The sequence below is a fragment of the Pundamilia nyererei genome, unplaced genomic scaffold (assembly GCF_000239375.1).
Source record: "Pundamilia nyererei isolate P.nyererei 1_Seehausen unplaced genomic scaffold, PunNye1.0 scaffold00149, whole genome shotgun sequence".
Taxonomy (NCBI): domain Eukaryota; kingdom Metazoa; phylum Chordata; class Actinopteri; order Cichliformes; family Cichlidae; genus Pundamilia; species Pundamilia nyererei.
The window spans coordinates 334,840-354,061 of NW_005187550.1; the positions used below are offsets into that span (position 1 = coordinate 334,840).

The 19,222-nt window shown below is 42.8% G+C and overlaps 1 protein-coding gene across 1 annotated transcript in view; it reads left to right on the forward strand.

The window, feature by feature from the left end:
- The window catches only part of lrmda (leucine rich melanocyte differentiation associated), a 71,923-nt gene that overhangs the window by 24,223 nt on the left and 28,478 nt on the right, over positions 1-19,222 (forward strand). The window lies entirely within an intron of this gene.

Here is a 19,222-nt window from a genome sequence, read left to right on the forward strand (position 1 = left end):
TGATCAGGTAATTGTATTTCTGATAAAGTTTTGAAAAAAAAAAACCCATTTCTGTGTAAAAAGGTTTCCTGACTGAAACCTGGCGAGTTCTTCTTATTAATCATTTGTGTTCATGCTGCAAATGTCAAACTAGCACAAATGATTAAATCATTCCCTGATTTGCTAAACAATCCCATATCTTGCAAAATCCAGGGAAGATTGAGCTGGCCCTGGACTTGAAGTGTCAAAAGGATATAATATCTTTCTGTGGTGAAGAGAAAAAAAAAAGAATTAGTGAAATCCTCCTGGAGAATGACAGTCTTTGTTATTTGTCTTCTGACTCCTTAGCAGACAGCTATCATGAAAAAAGAGAACTCACTGTGCACCATCGAGAGAAGAAAAATATGTGAGTCAGACTTTCCCCTCCTCCTTCCTTTCCCCAAAGCTTGAGATCCCCCTTCCAAAAATGAAAAGGATCAAGTTGCTGTCACTGTCACTGCACAAACATAAACTTTTCTGGCACCTAATAAATAGGCAGTGTGGCATTGTTCTCAAAGCCAGACAGGTGTGTCTGCCTCAGTGATGATGGATTCCATTATTCTGTATGGAAAGCCTGTTGGCTTTCTTGTCATATGTTGTCACACATCTCTCTCCTGAGAGAGAAAGGTTTGAAAGATGGCCAAAAGTAATTACACAGACGCTTCCCTGATGCTGCTGCCATGTGTTTTCTCCTGCTCATCACCACCAAAGGTAGAAAAAAAATTCTGTTACCCACAGCTATATTTCACGGGGAGATGGGGAGTACAGACATGTTGGTGCTATGGTGCTCTCCTGGTTGTGGTGATTGCTAGCTCATTAACCCGTCAGCTTTGTTTTTCCTAGCTATGAACACTAGCTTTGGGAAAGGGCCCTGGGCACTTTTACTCATCACTAAGGTGGAGTAGTACGCCCCGATCTGGGTGTGTGGTGATGACATTATTTGCACCTGAATGGCAGGTACATCAACATCTCCTTGTAAACGTTTCAAAAGCGAGACAGTGGAAACTTTGTTCTCCTCACAGCCCACTTGGGTTGCTGACAGCTTGCTGATTGATATTATCATTCTTAATGTCAGTAAATAGAGGCATGCCTGATAAAGAATCGGTTTCCTCTTGGTGCTGGAGAGCTCATTTATCTTTCTGCAGCTCACCCTAGCATATGCTGAAATTGGAGCCGGAACTACCCTTCTATTTCAGTCAGAAAGTGATGTGTGTGTATGTGTTTTTTCCCTCCGTGCCATCTCCTAATCTCGCCTCCCTGTCTCACTTTCTCTCCTTGTCTCGGTCCCGCTGGTTATTTTGATTCTGAATTAGTGAGACTTAACTGGGAGGGAAGATCTTAGAAGAGCTTAAGTCAGTTGTAATATGTTAGGACAACTCTTGATTAGATTCTGTCAGACTGAGGTCTCTCTGTCTCTCTCCTGTTCCAGTCTCCCCATCCCAGAACACTAGCTTAACAATAAGCAGATATCGAGCCGCTCAAGGGCCCTTCCATGAATTTGTTACCAAAATAAGGCCCTTGTTAGACTGATACTTCGTCAGAGAGAGCCTCCATTATCTAATTGTGCCTTTTGTATAGTATGTTTTTCTTTTACGAGTTAGCCCCTGAAGAAGAAACGGTGTATAAAATCTGCAGACAAGCCCTTCTAGAACTGCACAGTGGTCACAAAAGGTCCTACAGATATCATATTGAAAAGGTTAAACACTGACAGTGAACAACCCTAACATGGTGGGTACACAACCTCCAGTGAACAGTAACAAATGATGGCATTTGAAAAAAGGAAAAAAAGGCACATGGAAAAGCTATTTTTTTTCCTTTTTTCTGTCAGCAGCGAATAGGTTACACCACCGTATATCGTGGTCACGCTGCTCAGAAAATTAAACACGCAAAAACATATCTGAGTGTTTGACTATAACAATGCAATTCAAAGCACCGATCTGCATGTTTTTTTTCTCCCCTCCCCACTCCAGTCCCCCCCCCCCCCCACACACACACACACACACACACAGCTATTATGTTGACAGATCGCGCTGATATCCACTGAGCTGGTGATAGATGCGTCATATCTTGGGGAGAAATAGGTTTGTCCTCAGCAGGTGAATATGCGGCTCACTCATCCTCCAAGTGGAGAGACACGCATGACACTTTTCGACACTCTCTCTCTGATAGCACTTTGGCATGCAGGCAGAATCAAAGGGGGCATCTTTCACATGCAATTAGAGCGGAAAATAAAGACGATGAAGCGCGGTGTACAAAGGGAAGCTGGGGATCAGAAGGCTGTAATGAAAGGTGATTAGAAGTAGAGGCCCCAGCCAATAAGCTGCAAAGAGCTGGGGAAATAAACTCATCCTGTTAGGGATCTTTGTTGAGGACACTATTAGGCATTATCAAAGCTGATAATGACAGACAGCCACTGGCAGACAGAGATGACTATGACTATCCTAGACTATCCTAGATGATAACAAGTAATAAATCAAACCTCATTTTTGAGTGTGGAAGATGTGAACGTCATCTGCCTGAATGTACATGCGTAGTCCACTTGGTTACAAAAAACTGGCTGATAATGAAATTTATGTCACTGGGACCCAAGCGTGCCAGTATAAGATCTGAGTCTACATGAAAGGCAGGATAGAACCTGGGCAGGTCTTTAGTGTGTCGCAGAGAAACAAACAAACCTGCATGCTCACATCCCACACCTCACAGTCGATTTAGTTTTTTCCTTAATCGCCAGTTAATTTAATGTGCACGTCTTTGGATTCTGGGAGGAAACTAGAGCACCTGCAGGGAGAGCGTGCAAACTTCATATAGAAAGGCCCCAGTTAACCAGCAGGTTTGAACCTGTTCTGATCAGTGCCTGTGCAATGCATGCTGGCCACCCTTTAATGGCTCACGCTCTAATCCGTACGCAGGTTGGGCACAGAGTTGCAAACTCTGCAGATCAGATTGATTGCACCAAAGGTGGGGGTGTGGGGGTGGGGCATGTTCACAGTTGCACTACTGACCTTCTATGGCACAATGGCTTTTCTACTGTAATCCAGGTTATATCCAGGTCTCATCACCAGTGGTGATCCTCGGCATAAACAATCAGTTTGACACAGAATTTGATGTTTTCTCTTTGTGCAATTTCGTGATCTATTGTAAAATCACAAATGTGCACATGCACGTAGTTCTTTTTGATCACACCTCATATTACACATTATATACAGTTGGTCCAAGCATGCCTGCCTGGATATAAATACAGTAAGAATACTACTGAAAACTCATTAAATACAGGCGACATCATTGAAAAACTTCTGGGTGTTTTACCGACATGTATTACAGGAATAACTGCTCTGACCTTATGTTTAATCACTTTTCTTTGGGGTTTTGTATGTATTTACCTTTCATCTGATTGAAGTCTGTTAAGGCAGAACATCATTAAAATGTGAGTGGAATCTGCTAGTTTCATCAGCGCCTTGAGGCACCATAATGTTGTGATTTGGCGCTATATAAACAAAATTAAGTTGAAATTGGACCTTGGTCAAAAGTGTATCATTTCACTTGTGACTGGATGGCATTTTCCCTTAGTTTTTCCATTGTTCCTATGTGTCCTCACAAGCAGTGGACCATCCTGCTGGGTACTGAGTGAGTGAGTGAATGAGTGATGGGCATTTGTTGCACTGCTCTCTGACTAAACTAAAGAAAAGGAGACTCATTCCTCTGCCTGCCATTGCCAGCTGTGAGTGGTTGTCAGGGTTGGGGCTGGTCCAGGGCCTGCTAATGGTGCTGTCTGTCTCAGTCAAGTACTTGAGCTCTTGAGTCCCTCAAGGCACACCAAGCTCTAAAGTTTGACTGGAATTAGGCACCAGGTGAATGCACAGAGGGGCGACTAGGCTGCCATGGTTGCAATCAGTGCAACATTACAAACACAGTTCATGTCTTGAGAGGCTCTTTTTGAAGATGTTTTCTTAACCACTTAAAGGTTGAATGTCGAGTTAATCTTTGTGCAAACCAGTGGATTTCTGAAAAAAATGGTTGGTAAATAAATTATACAACATGTATGTTTTATACCGGTTGATTATCATACCAAAAGGACCCCCACGTCCCCAAAACACAAAGGACAAAAAACATAAAAATAAAACAGAGACTGAGGAGGGGTCCCACAGGCTTCCACAAACAAACAACACTAATTCAATGCTTCACTGACACAAAAGCGCATTCAATCAAACGCCAAATAACATCCTTGTCAAGCATCTGGTAAATGGGTTATTTGGCACCTTAAACAACAAGTTGCAGTTCAGGCCCATTCAGTTTGTCAGCAGACACTACTGGCATGCTGTCTGGGGATGAGAAGCTTAGCAAAACAAAAAAAGGAGGCTGCAGGGGAGCACTGGGGCAACCGGAGAGTTTAAGACCTGCAGTGTAGCTATTACAGGATGTCAGAAAATGTGCGTAATTGAAAATGATTAGAGCTCGCGTAAAAGCCGATCAAGTCAGGGTTTGGGGAGAAAGCGCAATTGTCCTGCATAATCCTGCCTCATTCTGTTCTTTCATCTGGATGAAGAGATCAAAAAAGAAAGGATTTGTAAGGGCCAGACCTCCCTTCGCTACAGCCGCTGAGCTCAGCTCCTCTCTTTGCTTTGCTTCTTTTCAAATGTACTTCCTCTCTCGCACCCTCCGTGATGCGTGTTTCTTTTTGTTATCTGCGACATCCGTCATTTGTTCCAATGCACGCAGAAGTCAGCAAGCATTCATATGCATTTTAGCTGCAATATCTGCATGCTTGGCATTAAGTTGTGAATCGCGAAGAGGGGCCTGTGTGACAGCATGTTTAGAGATTGCACGGTGTTGCTCTTCATTATGAGACTTCAAAGGGACACACACAAACCCACACGTAAACTATGAGCTGTACTTCCTTTATGCATCTTCCAGAAAAGGAAAAAAAAAAATTAAGAAAACAAAAACGAGGATAGAAAGCAGTCTGAAATGAAAGCTAGAGGGGCCTAGAGAGAGTCAAAGAGAGACACACATGGAGGAATCAGCTGTGTGCTGAATGGATCTGAGTTGGGGGAGAACGCTGCCCTTATGCCCTCTCTTTGAAGTGAGGCACAGGCCGTATGTACAGGCCCCAGAGAGGGGCACGTCTACATCCCCCCCATAGGCTGGCTGAAGGCGGCAGTCCATGCGGAGCGCGAGATACAGAGAAAAGAGTGAAGCTTTCCAACTAGGCAGCTTCCTCTCTGCGCTTTGTCTTCACCTGCATCACAGTTATTTTGTCAAGAGAAAGCTTGGAGAATTGAGCTCTGCCATTCCTGATTTAATGCCTGCATTATTTTAAGGTTATAAGATGCTATTTTAAAAGGTGTTTTATGTGATTACGACTGATGTATAAAAAGGCAGTAGTCTAACAAGTGATAGCATGCACATGCAGCTCATTCAAATCCTCTATAATGGCCCTCAGTGTTTACCTTAAGATAAATTCTCCTAAACAGAAACATGAGTGATGGGCGTTTAGTTCTCATCTCAACAAATATGTTTAAACCAGCGAGTGAGGAGGGAGGGCGTCCATTTATGTTGAGTGCAGCACCGTTAACCGCTAGCTCGATTAGCAAGGAGGGGGAAAAAACTCGGAGCAGATGATCTCCGTCACTGTAAAGTCACACTGTTGCTCTTAGCTGTCGAAGCTGCGCTCACAGGACCCTCGTTGTAAACACACGCACGCGCGCTTTGATGGGCTGTTCTCAGCTTGCGCACCCAACACTCGGCTCGCGGGTTGGGTGGGATGCGGAGAGACGGTGTGAGGTCTTGTCTGGTCCGAGCAACTCTTGCTCTGCTCTGGCCTCGGGGAATGTTTGGCGTGAGATAAGGCTGTGTTTGAAGAGGAGCTCCAGATGCTCGTATATTACAGGTTGTCTTGTCATGCCACAGATAAAGCCTCAGAGAAGCTCCTGTCGCCAAGCTGTACCACACACAGACACACACTCACAGTGAAGATAAACGTTTACAGGAAGCATTCACCCTTCGACAGTGTCGTGCTGTGAACGTCAGGGCTGTCATAGCTCGACCATTTTTAGGCTGCGGCTCATGTCTGCAGCATCTACATTTTGACATTGGCTTACATCCTGTATATCCCTTTTTATAAACACATGATTATATTTCCCTAACTTTGAGATAGCGCTCTGGTTTTAAATATATAATTAGCCTTAACAAACACTGACTGCTAGTTACTCTCTAAAAGGACATGGGAAGGGGAAAGGGTTTATTCTGCTTTCTGAGATTTGATTTGGTCACTGTGCACTGCCAGTTGGCTGTCCAGTGTCTTTTCACACTTAATAAAACAAAAATGCAGTCTTAATAATTTCAATTCCTAGTCTTAAAGTGATGTTACTATGCCTAGCATTTATTTTAATAAACTTTGAAATAGCTTTTACTGTAGATCAGATTTTAAGTCTTGGCTTCAGTGTACGGTACTCTCAGCATGTAACCTGTTGAAATATCTCCTTGGAAAGCAAAATTGCTTAATTAGTTTGGGGGTTCCGTTTGATTGACCGTGTTCTTTGCTGTAAGTCTTCTTACCTTATTAAGAAGGAGAAACGCTAAGGTGTCCCTGTTTTCCATCCGACCTTGAATGAGGTTATACCTCACTAATAGGACAGGAGATAGTGTGTTTGTATAATGCAGAGCCGGGTTTCCCTTTGTCATTTAGTCGTGTGTTTGCTAAAGTGGAATGGTATATTGCTCGACATAAAACGTGGCATGTCTTCATTTGTCAGGCTCATAGAGCTGTGAGACAAACGATGTTCAGAGTGTATTTCTGAGGGCCCTCTGAGACCACAGTTGAGCGGTTGCTCACTGGTGCGTTTCTCATGCTAATGTCATGGTCTCACAGTCTATCTGTCACCCCATTACGCTAACATCATTATGCACAGGGGCCTGTCTGTGTCGCTGAAAAGGACAGAATTATTCCTGTCTTATTTTGAAGCAAATTGTTTGGGGAACATTTCTCTCTCTCTCTCGCTCTGTCTCGCTCTCCTTTTTTTTCCAGCGGTAATGGCGGGCCAATCATTTTGCGAGGCTCCAGGTATGCAGATGAATGAGTAGCTATTTGAGCTGTTTGGTGAAAGGCAGTTTTTGTATTATTCATGAGAGGGGTGGTGTGTCTGAAGGAGAAGGTGTGTGTGTGTGTGTGTGTGTGTGTGTGTGTGTGTGTGTGTGTGTGTATTAGGGGCCAGTTGGGCTATCAGACACGCATGCATTCACTCTCAGGTACAGTGTACATGCATTGACTATCGCACTAACTCTGAGACAGCCATGCCTCAAAATTGCAGATAAAAATTGTGGAAGTTTGTTTCTGCCACTGGAAATAAAAAAACAAAAAAATGTCATCTGTAACTCAAAATTTCAGGTTAGTATCTCAAAAATGTGACTAAGTGACTCAATATTTTCAAGTTACTTCCTTTTGGGTCAAAATTTACTTTACTCAACTTTTTAAGATAACTCAAAAGTTCAACTTGGCTCTGCCTGGCAGAAACAAGCTTCCATGTGAACTATATGCTTGTCTTCTAGTAGGGATGCCATGTATTCTGAATGGTTGTTGGCTTTCTTGAATACTCAGTTTGAGGCTACTATTAAATATTAATTCAATTTATTTATTTATTTATTTATTTTACCAGCTGTCAATGCACAAACTCTTCTCTAAGCAGCTTGATTTTTATAAATTAGGTGGATCTGCTATGGCCTTCTCTCCCTCATCCACCTTACTCATTTCCTCTTACCCAGTGTAGGTTCAGTCTAAGCTCTCAGTCTTAATACTTTGGTTCTGGGAAAGAATACAAATTCCATGAGTGTGTCAGCAGGTTTGCAGGTCTCCTGCATGTGTGCCGCCTCTCTTTGTGGGAGCGATGCATACACCCACCTGCTAATTGAAAAGCTTCAATCAGCTCGGCTAACTGAGGAGACAACCCTGGGTTCCTGTAATTGCTCTGGTGACAGTGCTTCACCAAGAAAAAAAAAAAGGAAAGCCTTTCTGTGTCTCCGTGTCATCATTTGCACAGCGTTATGAATAGGTTAATAAAATGAAATACTTTAATTATAGCTTACTTGCCATATTGTTAATGGTGCCAGTGTGGCTCAATTGAATAATACAGTTTCTACTATTAATTATCTGAAAGTGAACTTGTTAAAATGATATTTTACAGCCCCTTGATAAAATTATCGCTAGAGGCAATGTAATGATAGACAGACAAAGGCCATGCACGAATTATCATAAACTATTAGCTTGTTTCCAAAGGGTTTTATGTTAATCTTTTAGTGCTTAAGTACCCTGCAATTAACATATCAGGAGGAGCTGCCTTCCAGCTAGGCTTGCAAATTGAAGTGCTCAGATAAAAAAGCTATTGAGATGAAACCCTGAAAGAGAAGAGGAGCTATCGCACTGAAGTGTGCTGGAATTTTTACTCGTGCGCTTGTGTGTCTGTGCGCACATTTGTGAGAGAGGGAGAGAGCGATAGAGAGACCAAGAGCACCGAGACAAAGAATGAGTGAAAAAGAGAGCAAGATGCCGTGAGAGTGTCTGTGATCAAGGATGTATAACAATTCCATTATCTCTCGGGTGATGACATGAGATGTCTCTTTCAGGCCTCTCTCCCTTTGTCTAATGCTGCACAGTGTGTGAGGTATAGCTGGAATGAAATGGCTCTCATTGGCTACGATGGCGGCATCTGATGGAATGTGTTTACACATCAGGCTAGTGGCTTGATATGTAAATGCAGCTCGCTGAAAAGGCTACAGGGAGATATGGTTCATTGTTGGGTCCTCGCAGCCTGCTTTTCCTTTTATGCTAAGCACAATTGTATCCACTGAGCGAGCATCTTGTAAAACACCCGTTGCCTTTGGTGAGTTAAACCCACAGAGGAGACCCATGCTTTGGAAGATATGCATGTTTTATAGGGTAATTGGCAGCGTTGCTTTGCTCTGCATTCTTTGTAGTTGACACATGGCACCATTTACGTTTATTACAATTAAAAGAAAATGCCCATAAAGCATGTGTTGACAAAAGAAGAGGGTAATTATTCCTCCGAGTATTATCTTCAGATTATTTCTTCCAGGAAAATGTATTATATATTTTATACTGATACTGATTCTTTTCTTCTTCTTGTTATTTTATGTTATCGGGCTTGTAGTTGTATTTAGAAAAGACTTGTGTTTGTCATCCACACTGTAGGAATTAATTCACAGTGTGTGCAAACAGTGAGTTGTTGGACTTTTTATCCTAATAGACATTCTAATAGACATCAGTCCTGACTCTGTGAAACCATATTGCCCATAGAGTGTTGTGATATTTTCCTCCATCACCCAAAGATGGATGACTCCACTGAGGCCCTAATCTCATGTTAAAGATTTGTTGGCCTCTAGGAGTCAGGCCTAGCATTGAGGTGCCTCACCTGATTTATATTCACTGGCACTGGAAGGAGAGCCAAGTGCACTATCTGCAAAGCAGATGCTGCAGCAGTACCCTGGTATTAGGACTTATATTTCACCTGAAATAAAACCTCTGAGCAAGGTTGTGTCCTCGAACCGCCTCTTCTTTCTCTTTTTTTCCATCTTTTATTGGCTCTCGTCTTCTTCTTCTAACATTTACTTTTAGTAATCTTTCATGTATACGATAACCTGACCAAAAAACCATTATGTCTGCAGTGGTTAATAGCAGAGAAAAAAGCATTTTGCAACAACCTTTAAATTTTTTCTCCTGTGGCTGGATATGAAATCAGAAAGCTGAGGCAAAAATAAGGCCCATCGCCAGCCAAAATGCGGATGAGCGTCGCCTTTAAAACCAAATTCTTGTCCGTCAGCTCCTGTAGTTTATGGGGCAGAGATTACAAAGCTACCGATACAATAAATTAAACTGATGGACAGAATTATGCCCAGTGCTTCCTGCTCTCCCCAATGACGCACACTAACTTAGCGCTGCCTGACAATGAGTATGATTTAACACCCGAGCAAGAGCGGAGAGAGGAGAAACATTCACAGGCAGAGGCACCTAGGCCTCTCACTTTGGCCCACAGCCTAGTGAATAAAACACTGCTTTAATTCACCCACAAACGTGTCGCCATTAAAAGCCTAAGAATAGGGATTGCAGATCATAAATACTCTCTGATTTATTAGCTGACAACAAAGAACATAAGCCCAGCCAAGGAGAGGGAGATTGTTTGACAGAGTCTTGTCAAGGGGAGAAAAAGAGAGGAAAAACACACTCGTTCCCTCATTCTCACTCGCAGACACTCTTAGCTAAATCTGACCAAGGATGTAGCCCAGCCCTATCTCCTGCAGCAGTGCAGGAGCAGATGTGTCTGCTCTCTTCTCAATGTGTGACAGACAGAAAAGATAAACAGAGAGAAAGGCTGAGAGGGAGGAAGAGACGGAGGGAGGGAGGTAAAGAGAGCAGGAGCTGGCACGGCACTGGCTAATTTATCTCGCTGAGAGACAGATTAAAGAGAGAGGAGAGTGAAACAAAGTTCCACTGGCTTAATCAGCGGACAGCCTGCTAGCAGAAGACATGATAAATCAGAGCAGGCTCGGTCCTGGAGAAAGCCTTTGCTCTGGGAGGGAATGGGAGACATCCTCAGCCAAACAGCAGTATCTTTTACATGGGCTGTTGTGAATAGCAGCTCGTGAACCTGCGATGGTGTATACGTGCAATCGATACTCGTTGCTATTGTTTGAACAAACATTGTTGTACAGTAGTTGTCGGCTGTTACATCGCTCCAGCGCTGTTATTTTTAGGCGCGGGCGAACAATCCTGCTCGCTGGTGTTGTGTAAACAGGACAAAAGGACATGAAGGGCCTTATGTTTCCCCCTCAGTTTTTCTGTGAAGCAGTGTCTTTCTTTAGCTTTGTGTCTGACAGGGGACTAACCTAAGGGCCTAACCCAGGAAGAGGAAAAGGGGCTTAGATATCCCTGTGTCATTAGTTCACTACGGGGTCACAGCTGGGCCACTCAGAGCATGATTACACCCCTTGATTTATCTGCTTTGGAGCCCTAGCACAGATAAATCTCCAAGCTCATCCCCGCCGTGGGATCCTCACTGTCTGATAAACGGCCCAAGCTGAATAAACAACCGCCAACCCCCCCCCCTCTCCCTCGCACCCTCCACAAACTCCCAAACCCTCATACATTATGAATAATTCATTCAGGTTGCGAGCTCTGTTAAATGTGTATATTTTCTATGTTAAATGGCAAAGGTGCATTCACGATCTCTATCCAAAGGTGCACATCTTTGATGAAATAGTGAAGAGCCAGAGATTGACCGACATTTTGTTTTGTAGTTGTAAAAAAAGAAGAAAAAAATCCTCACCCACCTCCAGCTGTCGTCCTCGAGTGTTTTCACGTAAATTTGCCTTATGCAAATATGTCCCTACCACAGTTCCTGTGTAGATATTGGCCTGTCTGCCACTTTATCACAAAGTTTAGAGTCATTCATTACAGTGACCCCTGCAATAAATTTGCTTAGCGGAAAATTGCCCTCGCTGGTGTGTAGATGTGATCACGAGTGCATTTTAACTTAATTAATTGGCCGTTTCTGTTGACAAGAAATTTATGCAGTAATAATTTGCTCGAAATAGATGCAGAGCGCAGGAAATGAGATATCCATCAGGGCGCTTGTGTTCCGCCAGCTGCACCGCGGCTAATATGAAAGTATTTCAGGCTGCTCAGACCCTGCTGTTTGCGCAGTCAAGATTATATATACCCACGATCCATTGCCTGCCTCAGAGGCGCTCATGGAGGTCTATGATAACAAAGACTATGTGATTTATGGCCTGCTGTGAAAGCAGAACTTGATGAGATTAAACAATTTCATAGCATGAGTGTTTCTCAGAGGGCCTTCTGATTTGTGGCAGCAACACCGACAGTAAATCAGGTTTATATATCTGAAAGCATGCTCAGCAAAGGAGTGCAATTACTATTTCAGACAGCTACTTTTTATTTAATTTTTATCCCTGGTTTGTCTCTTTTATTCCTGGCCTGTCACATAGCCACTCACCTTCATAAGTCCTTTTGAAGGAAGGGCTGAAAAAGATTGGGAGGGTGGGAAAGTCAAGGAGGGCTGGAGAGGACGGTGCAGTGGCATGTGCCCTCTGCTATCTCTCCTCGGCAGCTTTTACAGCAACAACAACAACAACCAGGGGAGGACAACAGGCACCAGAAGAAAGACACGGGCACAGAACAGGGGAAAGCACTCCATTTTTAATGCTTTGTTTGCCTGCTGCTCTGTCCCAGTCTGGGTAAATGGAGTAAGCAGAGTGTAATTAGAGAGCTCGGCTCCGCTCCTTTGCCACAAAGATGACATGCTGTAATGATACAGCTTACAGGCCCGCAGAGGGTTCTGTCTTGCGACGGAGCATCTCGGTGGTTTGCTCGTGACTTACGATAGGTGTGGAGGATGACAGCGTTATCGTTGCGACGTAGCGATTCCGAGATGCGGATGTGGGGGAACTTCCTGTGAAAGGTTGTCAGAGATTGGAGGCAAGCGGGAGATGGATACAGAGTGTTTTAATCATCTGTTTTTACAGGATGTGTCTAATATTTTCAAATGAAAATAAAGGCCAGCCTAATTATGTGGTGGTCTGATTTGTCACAATCACAGGCAAAATTGTGTTTGTGTGCTGAAAAACAAATCACAAAACCACGACGACAATAAGGCACCATTTTATTTTTTTGTTTAATTAAGAAAAGAAGTCGTGCTACTGAATGTTTTGCTTGGAGTTCAGGTCAGATTTCTTTAATTTAGACGCCAGAGCTTGAACTGTATTTACATCACACAACTCAAAATCTGTATTAATCAACTAATCAGTTTTGAGTTTTGGCCTGAATGTAAGTGAACACTGAAATAGATGTGCATTAGTGTTTCGTGCATTAAAAAAATATTGTGTGTGTCTGTGTGTGTTTGAGGTTTTTAATGTGAGTTCCTGCACACATGCAAATGTGTGTGTTTTGAAGTTGCGGTTAAATGTTCAACGGGTGTTTGTGTGTCTGTGTCCTTGGGTGAAGATGTGAGTTGTGCATCTGTCTGCATCATCCCGTATCTTCCCAGAAAACATCAAGAGATCTCATTATTTTGACACATCTCAGGTTTTTTTTTCCCTCTTTTTTCTCTCCGTGTGCCTTGAGTCAAAATTAGTTTTCGTTCCCTCTGTGATCTTACTGACTGAAGCCGGCTCAAAGTAAAGAAAATCGCAGTCTTCGTAGCAGGGCTGAGTCAAACACACACTTCACACAGCCACAGTCTGAGTTAAGCATTGCTAAGTAACCTTCACATTTCACTCGTGTGAAGAGCTAATTTCCTTTAAGTTCACATGTCACTTTTTGTAGCTCTTTTTGTGGGTCCTCTTCAAATGTCTCTCGGCATCTAATTGCATAGGAAACATTCTAGACAAGCCGGTGTGACAGGCCCGCTCCCAGAGTCTTCAATTATTAAACATCCTACACTCTAGAAAACAGCCTTGACGTTAGATACAGCCCCTAATCGGAACAGAAAGCCTCATGATATGTCACACTCCTGAGTTGCTGTGGTTTTGTGCGTGTGTGTGTGTTTGTGTAGTTTGCCTTAAAACAAGGAAAGATGAAAATATTTCTTTTCACACCAGTTAAATAAGGCAAAACTATGACAAAAATAATTTTTGTCACAGGTAGATCAGAAAGCTCACACCTTACTTTTCCCCCTCTTGTTTAGTGATAAAAGAAATGGCGCCTGTGGAAATGTGCGAGACAACTGGTTAGGTTTTGCTTAAAAGTTTGACCAAGGTAACAAATTACAGTTTCGACTAATACTTGAAAGATTTCATGATGCTTTTTTTGCGTGTGTGTCTGTCTGTCTTTGCAACTTTGTAGCATTAGCATCTGCGCCTGTGGAAAGGTCAAACTAAACCAAAATAAAAAATAGGTTTAAGCCAATTGTGCTGCATACCTGCAATGAAGACTTTCTCCTTTAAATCACCTGTACTTATCCAGCAAGACGCTCGCCCAAAAGGTCGACGACTCTTTAAATTTCAACCTCAAAACAAACACAGCCTTATTACCATCTGTGAGTCATCGCTGTGGGTGATTAACGTTCAGCGGCACTCAACCTTTGCCCGTCTGACGCTTAGCCGTACACAGAACTGCAGGTTTTTACTGTTGCCGGTTCACTCCGTGTGTCTCGTGCCCCGAGCGAAACATCAGTTCCTCTTGTGATCAGTGATCATATGATACGTTTACTCAGAACAAGTTCATTGGAGTAGAACTGGCTAATCATTAAATGCACACTCAGTAGTCTTCCTGCTGGGGAAAACACTGCCGTTCTGCTCACAAGTGCAGGCACCGTTACATCAAATTTTCTTACCCCCTGCCATCACCCAAGAAAACGGAATTCATTCTTTTCATGCACACTCATTTTATTTTTTCTTTTCACTACGCACGCTCAGAATCACTGAGGTCTCGTGTAACATGACATGAAAACATCTTAATTAATACACTTCTATTGCAGTCTTCGCCATATTTTGATGCCAAAGTACCCATTTTAATTATTTGACCTCATGCAAAGTGCTGCTCTGGCATCCAAAATAATATCTTGTGCACCAGTGTGATATTCCATTAGATTAGACTTGTCTTTGAGAGCGTACAAATGCCTCTGCTCGATCTCTGGTAGCGAATTAGAGCATTTTCCATTTCATCAGTGCCATTACATGCTGAGAGATGCTCCGAGCCGTTGCTGCTTATTCATTTTTCATTGTTTATTTCTAAAAGTGTTGCATTGTTTGTAACCTCCCCTCTCAAAAAAAAACCAACTTTAGAAGTGCGAAACACGAATCATAAAAAATTCCATCTAGTGAAGAAATAAACGTGTCATGCCAGCATTAAATGTTGACTCAAATAAGTTCACAAGTTGTGTCTCCTCTGATCTCCAACATGATCAGAAAGCTGCACCAGTTTATAGAGACAAGATGTGAAAAAAGTTCCATGCACAGACACAAAAGAAATATTTTGATATAGACCCAAAGAGAAAACATATCAAAAGACATTTTTATACATGTCTTTTGCAAGCACAAAAAGCAGAAATGGTGTCAAGAGAAAACAAAACAGAAGGCTTGTTTCTTCCAACAATTGCTTTAAGCTACAAAAATCTCCTTGAGTCCCTAGCCTCCCCTCAATGTCAGCCCCCTCCCCTCCCCTCGCCCTCCCTTCCCCTCTCTCCTCTTCATTTCTCTCTTTTCCCCTTTTCCCTCTGTAAGGCAGGACAGGGCCCTCTTTGCACCCTGATAGGTTGCGGGCTGATGCTTAGCAACAACATTCCTGTGCCCTAAGTAGCAGTAAGCCTCTGGCTGAACTCTTTGATGTGGCTGTCAGGCCACATTTATTTCCTTTTAGCACTTTGTCTACTTGTCCAGATGTATAAGGAGATAAAAAGGGCTGGTGTTTACACTGGTCTCCCTCTGTAGCGCGGCTGTAATTAGATTGTATTGCTGGTCAGTCTTAAGGAGAGAGGTGAGGTGAGGCGAGGCAGGAACCAGCTGTGTCAGGATGAGCTGGTCAAAGGGAGACTTCAGAGACAGATCGCCAGAAAGGAAAACAGTGTGTAAGACATGGTGCAACACGGTTGCTTTATGTGCTCACCGCGATGGCCGGCGTCAGATTTGAGAGAAATCTTCTAGATGAACTAATATCTTCATAATGTACTGTAACGTAACGCCCATCAAGATCTCTAATCCGCAGCCAAGCTTGCGAAACTTTGTAAACTTTGTGGCAGTTGCATGTGAAAAACAACTAGATTTGCGTCAGGCTTCCCTGACTCACTTTTTCAGTGTCTTACATTTTGAAGATCCCCACCGTGGAGGTGGTTATGTGCTCCATGTGGCTCTCTTTGTGACTTGCTTTTCTTCTTTTTCCATCCCTCCCCTGTCTTCCTCCTCCCCTCTCTCTCATGATGATATGTTGGAAGTAATAATCACTATTGCCTCTGGGTTTATCAGCATTTATTCACATAACAACACTGAAAAGGAGAAGACAGACAGCACTGGTGTGATGTATTATCTAGTATGGGAATCATCTTTCATAATGACATCCAACGGAGCTTCCTCTCTCTACCTATTCCACTCTCCCGCTCGCACACATACATCTACACACACTTTCTTCATTTCTCTCTCCCTCTTTGCACTCCCCTCTGTCCACCCTTTATTATCACGGAATCCGTGGTGCTCCCAAGCCTGTAAATTTGTGCCACATTATCATAAGCTGTGGTGATAACTCACATTGCACAGAGACAATAATGATGTGAACACTCAGCATATGCCCCGGGCCCAGCAAATTAAAACAATGCTCAGCTTGATGAGCAGACTAATCTGGACAGCAGAGAGAGGAGAGAGAAGAAGGGCGTCCAGGAGCATCTTACATAGACAACACAGCAGCACCTCCCTCTGTTCAGTGTAGGTACAGCTGGAGAAATCAAGCCAAAGAGCCAGAGGGAGTGAAAGAAATGATACAGGAAAGAGGGAACAGTGGGAGATGGAGTGTAAATGAAGTCCTTGTTTTGAAAATGTGAAAAGGACACGATGGGACAGGTCGCATGTTTAGTACATAGGAGGTTTCTGATTTGACAGAAAGTTTGCAAACCCTTTGTAATATAAAGGATTCCTGCATTAATTAATCAGAAAATGGTGCCCCATGTCTACATCGCAGTCATAATTTCAAACTTAAATGACATTTGGATTTTAAAAATTTTGATTCGTACATCTTGACCACTCACAGCGCAGGGATGAAAAATTAGAAATTAGAAACTTGTAGAACCTTCACCTCAGTCCGATCTCTTCTAAGCTCCCTGGACTGCTGCCCTGTGTTTTCTGTACTGTTCTCTCAGTAGCTGCAGAACAGCGACGCTCACTTCACCAGACTTCACATTTGAATGCTTTGGTGGTAATGTGCGACACCCCCTTTCCTCTAAACATAGCATTTTGTGTCTCAACAGTCCACTTTACATTGACCCTGAAGTGTTTTTGCTTCATTTGTGAAACACACAGTGTTGAGCTTTGTTTTGTTTATATGTGTCTGCAAAATGGTAGGTTGCTTAATAGCTTCCTTCAATAGCCACCTGTCTTACTCAGTGCTTATCTTAGAAATTTAACAAATTGTAGAGATACCTCCTGGTGGTCCTTTTTCACCTTTTCCAGGATTGCATATCGTGCTCTTGGTCTGAACACTGCGGGACACATACTTGCATAGAGAGTAAGCAACAATCCTGAATAATCTCCAATCGTAGCCAGCTTGTTTATTGTTTCTTGATGAGCAGCCCTTTCCAGCTTTGTGCATCAATAAAATGCTTTAAATGTGTTTTCCTTGAGGTATGATTCACGTCAGTCTTTTTAGGAAGAGCAGACTTTGTCAGTACAGACATTGTGTGACCTTATAACAAACAGCTCCTTACAGTAATTGGAGCACCAAACTCTGAGCAGCATTAGAATAGGGGTTCACTTAGTTTCTCCAACCTACTTTCTAAATATGTTTAATAAAGGCACCAAAAGTTTTCTATTATTAGTTTAATCAGAGTTTCTTTCTTTTTGCATTTTCTTTGTAATGGACCATGTTTTATGAGTAGCCAGTTTAGAAATACTGGTGGAAAAAAACACTTGTTTAAAGTGCTAAAACATGAAGCTATTAATCCTCTCGTAGCAAGTACAGAAAAATCGTCCTCCATTTGTTTCACATGCATGCTTGAGTGCAAATGTCAAGGGCTAATGATGAAGATCTGAGGGTTTAAAGGGGAAGATCGAGACAAGTGGAAGTTGGAGTTACAACAGCCACCTATGGGTCAGCTGTGTGATCAGCAGGCATTAGAGCGAGGAGGTAAAGTAGTGGTGTCATATCACTGGGGTGGAGTTGGTTTCAGCACTGAAAACAAGGTGACTAATGTCCCATAGGACCACAGCCAGAGTGCTAAGCTCCATCTAGTATTCGCCACACCTAAGTAGTGCTCCCTTGTTCTCATCCAGCACCCCCTATATCATCTGCGGGTGGTGCTGTTAATAATGTGGCAACCCGGAAGATTAATTGTGGCCGAGCATCAGGATTAGGAGGGGATTTTTGTGGGCCAAGCAGGCCTAAAGGGGCCCAGGCTTGTGATCTTTCATGCAGACCAGGAAATGAGGCAAGCAGGGGGCGCAACTCTATGGTGGCCCAGACATGCACAAAGGTAGATCAGACAGCTCACAATTCCCGTCTTAATGCCTGAGTCGCTTGTTTCTTTTCCTATGAAGTGACATAGACGAACACTGAGTGCGTTTGTACTGATCGGTAATATGAGTTGCAAACCAAAATGGCAAAATTCAAAGATAGGAAAACGCTAAATAAACCTTGATACATGTCTCAAAAATGAGATGGGTGGTGATCATTTTGCTGCAGAATCTTTAGTCTCAGTCCAATATTTGTTTTGCTAGCTCAATGCTATAAATACCCAACTATTTTCCTTACATGTCAGGTGACAGTAGTTACTGAGTACAATGTGTTCATATTTTTAGTTCTTTTACTTCATAAATGTACATCGCAGAAGCAGGGGAGTGATCTGTGACATTTCTTAGGAGGTTTTAGCAGCAGGTCTGCTGTCAAAACTATATTCTTCTTTTAAGCACTTTTTTTTTTTTCAAAAGCTGACTCTCCAGCATACATGAAGCAAGGCCTTTAAAATAGGCGCATTTTGTCTTCTTTTTTTTCCTTGGTATAATATGAGACACATGCTGGCCAGACCTTAATGCCTTTCAGAGATGCTATCTGAAAGCACATTATGTGATCGTTTTCAGTTCACATTGCTCTCTTTGCCGATGAAGAATATGGTTCCATTTAACAGTGCAGACCATTCCATTTCTCAAGGTTATGCATGGGCATGTAGAGGAACAACAATAAAAGTGGGAAAAATGCAGCTCCAAGCCATCTCTAATATGTATTTGTCAGTTGAGTCTCTTGCTATGATTAAAGGCCTAGTGAATTCCTTCCTGCAAGAAAGGAAAGTATTTCTGCAAAGGCATCAGATATCGCTGTGTCATGATAAACTGCCTGCTCCGCTAGCTAAAAGGCTAAGGTGGAAAAAAAGAGAATGTTTTGGACCTTGAAAGTGCACCAAAAGAATAACAACACACAAGCTGTTGACCCGTGTGGGAATACTGTCTCATGACATAGAGGCCACTGTTTTCTCTTTGTCCCAAA